This window comes from Lactuca saligna, chromosome 2, assembly GCF_052625555.1.
Source record: "Lactuca saligna cultivar CGN05327 chromosome 2, ASM5262555v1, whole genome shotgun sequence".
Lineage (NCBI taxonomy): Eukaryota > Viridiplantae > Streptophyta > Magnoliopsida > Asterales > Asteraceae > Lactuca > Lactuca saligna.
Genome location: NC_136418.1, coordinates 126,864,017 through 126,868,010, shown reverse-complemented (window position 1 = coordinate 126,868,010; position 3,994 = coordinate 126,864,017). Strand labels below are relative to the sequence as shown.

Genomic DNA, 3,994 nt, shown 5'->3' with positions numbered 1-3,994 from the left:
ATTCATGATCGAAGTCAAAAATTTACAAATATACAAATGGAATCTATGCCAACTATAAACTTGATTAAAATGCCCCTGCATCAGAACTCGCAAAATCAGAACCCAAAAGTATATTGTTACCTCTTTCATGTCATGTATATTAATATATGTAATGTTAATGTATTACATTGATATATGCATACATCAAATTATCAATACAAATGTGATACTATAAACATCCAGCTTTCTATGAAAACGTTGACAAATACTAAGATAATCTCATGAAAACCCATTCTTACTTTGATATTTATGTGTGTTCTTTGAAAAAATGTTTTCACTTATAGATCACATACATCATTCCAGTACCTTGATATTACAGTCAATCTTTAATAGTAACTTACATGATACCAAAAGAAACCAACTGATAAACTTAGCATAATATGCTTTATGAAGACGTACACATGAACATGGAAGTTTAAAGCATTAAAATTAATGGTAACCGGACAACCCACTTTAGAAGAAATGAAAGAGACGAGTTAAAACTTTGACAACAAACTCAGAAAACAATCTCTTAAGAACAGATGGAGCTCCACCGAAGGTTCTCAGTTTTACTTGGATCCATGCCACATCCTTCCTTTTTCTTGATCAAATCCCATGTACACCTTCTTTACTATCCTAATGCCTAACAGATCACTGTGTCTCCCACATCTTTGTGAACCTATCATTTCAAACAAAAGTGTACCTCTATTGATCATTTTCTACACAAACAGAATAAAATTGACAAAATTGTAAATTCAAATTAGAAAGCAAATGAGAAGTATAACTTCAACATATTCATCATGTCCCGTTGACCAACTGATGAATTGATTTTTGAATTAGCCCCTGTCACATGGTACTTGAGCTGAATAACAAAAGTGAAACTAAGGTTTATATATATATATATATATATATATATATATATATATATATATATATATATATATATATATATATATATATATATATATATATATATATATATATATATATGAAAAAAGAGGTCAAAATGTGAAGTTACTTACATGCGGAGGTGGAAGGAGTCCTGCATCTATCGTTGTTAGTAAACTGATGAAAGAAATTCAATTGTTTGATTTAAAGTCATCGCTAATGAAAGCTCGTGAGGAGCCAATACCAAAATCTTATCAAGGATATACCTAATCAAGCCCAATTATTGGATCAACCACATTCTCGTCTACAGCTCATACATTCCATAGTTTCTTAATTGCAAATTGCCTGTTGTAAAATAGTGTGTGTATATATATATATATATATATATATATATATATATATATATATATATATATATATATATATATATATATATATATATATATATATATATATATATATATATATATATATGAGAAAAGTGAATATACTCTTAAGGGTATATAAGTTTAGGTACCCAAACTCACCATACTACGTTGTTTTGTATTATATAATACATTCTAATTGTCTAATGTTCTTATAATATAACTTTTAACTTGATTTATTTCCATAATTTTTATAAATTACACATTTATCTTCATCTTACATAATTTTCATTTTCAACTACAATATATGTAGCCTAATATGTGTTCGACAAAAAAGATGTGTTATAAGAGAAAGATAATAGTGAATTTCAAAAATCTTGACAGTAAAACAAGTTAGAGGTTCATGTTTAAGAACATTATAATGAATATATCAAACAAAACGATGTATTATGGTGTGTTTTGGAAGCAATCAAGTTATAAGGTTGAATTTTAAGAACTTTGAGTGATTACAATGCAAATATGATACAAAATTATGTAGTATGATGTGGTTAGGTACCTAAGCTTATATAAGGTTGTTGGGTATATTCACTTTACCCTATATATATATATATATATATATATATATATATATATATATATATATATATATATATATATATATATATATATATATAGTTAGGTTCATGTAAGCCGACCTAATTTTGTGAGACCGTGAGACGCATTTATTTATTTATAAATATTTTTTAGTTAATTCAAGTTTCGAAAATAATATTTAAAAAAAGAAATTTTGGATTTTTCCATTTATTTTGCATTTAAAATTATTTTTTAAAATATGTCAGTGTAATATTCTATTAGACTATTTCACGTATTTTAAAAAAAAAAGGAATTTATTTTTATTTATTTTTATTTTTTTAGTTAATTCAAGTTCCGAAAATAACATTTAAAAAAAGAATTTTTGGATTTTTCCATTTATTCTGCATTTTAAAATTATTTTTTTAGAATATGTTAGTGTAATATTCTATTAGAATATTTAACTTATTTTTCAAAAAAAAAAAAAAAACGGATTTTTTTTATATTTTTTTTTAGTTAATTCAAGTTCCGAAAATAATATTTAAAAAAAGAATTTTTGGATTTTTCCATTTATTTTGCATTTTAAAATTATTTTTAGATTTGGTCTCACGGTTTCACAAAATTAGAATTGTCTCAAATGAACATGAATATAATATATATATATATATATATATATATATATATATATATATATATATATATATATATATATATATATATATATGTCATACTCAATAAAACAACACAATTGATATCTACATATGGTATTAGAGCAGCAATTACTCTAACGTGTTTCTGATCCTTCATCCTTCTTGTAACCCTAGCCGTTATCCATGGCACCACCAGATACCATCGTCCAACTCACAACCACCAGTCACTTTCTAATCAAACTCACCGCAACAAATTTCCCAGTATGGCGCAAACAGGTCCAATTAACTCTAATCGGGCTCGATCTGAAAAAGGTCATCACCAGCCAAAATCAACCACCAAAAACCATCACCGAAAAAGACACAACCAAAAAAACAATCCAACATACACAACCTGGTATCGCCAAGATCAAATTCTGTTCGGTGCTATTCTCGGAAGCTGTCATGAAACCATTCAACCGATTCTTATATTAGCTTCTACAACAAAAGAAGCATGGGATCGTCTTAACACCAGCTATGCTAGCCATTCTAGATCTCGTATTATCTCCATCAAATCAAAATTTGCAAAGAACCCAAAAGGAAGTCACTCCATCACAAAATTTCTCAATGATATGAAGCAGATTTATGATGAATTAGCTATAGCACAAAGTCTCGTTGATGAAGAAGATTTGCTGGTACAGATATTGAGTCAAATTGGGGACGAGTACAATTCCCTTATTGCTGCCTTGAAAGCCTGAGAAACAGCCATCTCCTTCTCAGAACTGGTTGAAAATTTCACAGATTTTGAAAGATCCTTAAGAGAAACAGAATCTGCTGCTGCACCTGTTGTTGTCACAACCAACTACTCTCAACGACAAACATGCCGGTTCAACAACCGATCTTCATCTGATTCTCACTTTCGTTCCAATCAAAACAGTCACTACAACTCAGACAATCAACCACACTACAACAACCGCTTCAACAACAACAATCAGTACAAAAACAGCCGTTCTAATTCTTATTGTAAATATTTTACCATTCCAGTCCATGAAACTCATGATTGTAGGAAGCTTGCTCGCTTCCTAAAAGACAACAACATCAACGAATGATCCATCCAAACGAACACCCCTAGGTGGAACGGTCTGAGGTAAGGTGATGAGAAGCTCCACTAGCAAACATTCAAGTTATTTTAATTGGTGTGGAGTGTGTGCTGGAACATGTGTCATCAATAACACCAAGCTGATTGCTAATGACACATCTTCCAGCACACACTCCACACCAATTAAAATAACTTGAATGTTTGCTAGTGGAGCTTCTCATCACCTTACCTCAGACCGTTCCACCTAGGGGTGTTCGTTTGGATGGATCGGTTCGATCCGATCCAATTAAGTAAATCCAAATTGATTTCGATTTTCAAAATATGGATCCGAATTGTCCAAACTAAATTCAAATCCAATCCAATCCAATTACAATTCGATTGAATCGGTTTTTATAATTCGGGTTTCAAAAGGCATAACATTTTAAAAC

General features: G+C 29.5%; 1 long non-coding RNA gene across 2 annotated transcripts; it reads right to left on the bottom strand.

Annotated features, from left to right (window-relative positions):
• Window positions 1–258: 258 nt before the first annotated feature.
• LOC145029062 (uncharacterized) lies at window positions 259–1,245 on the bottom strand. 2 transcript variants are annotated; one of them, XR_013676346.1, is made up of 3 exons: window positions 1,041–1,245; window positions 804–880; window positions 259–697 (listed from the first exon to the last, which is right to left on the bottom strand). It is a non-coding gene; the product is annotated as an uncharacterized LOC145029062 (long non-coding RNA). The 2 variants fall into 2 exon arrangements; XR_013676345.1 differs by having other exon boundaries at window positions 259–880.
• Window positions 1,246–3,994: the final 2,749 nt, after the last annotated feature.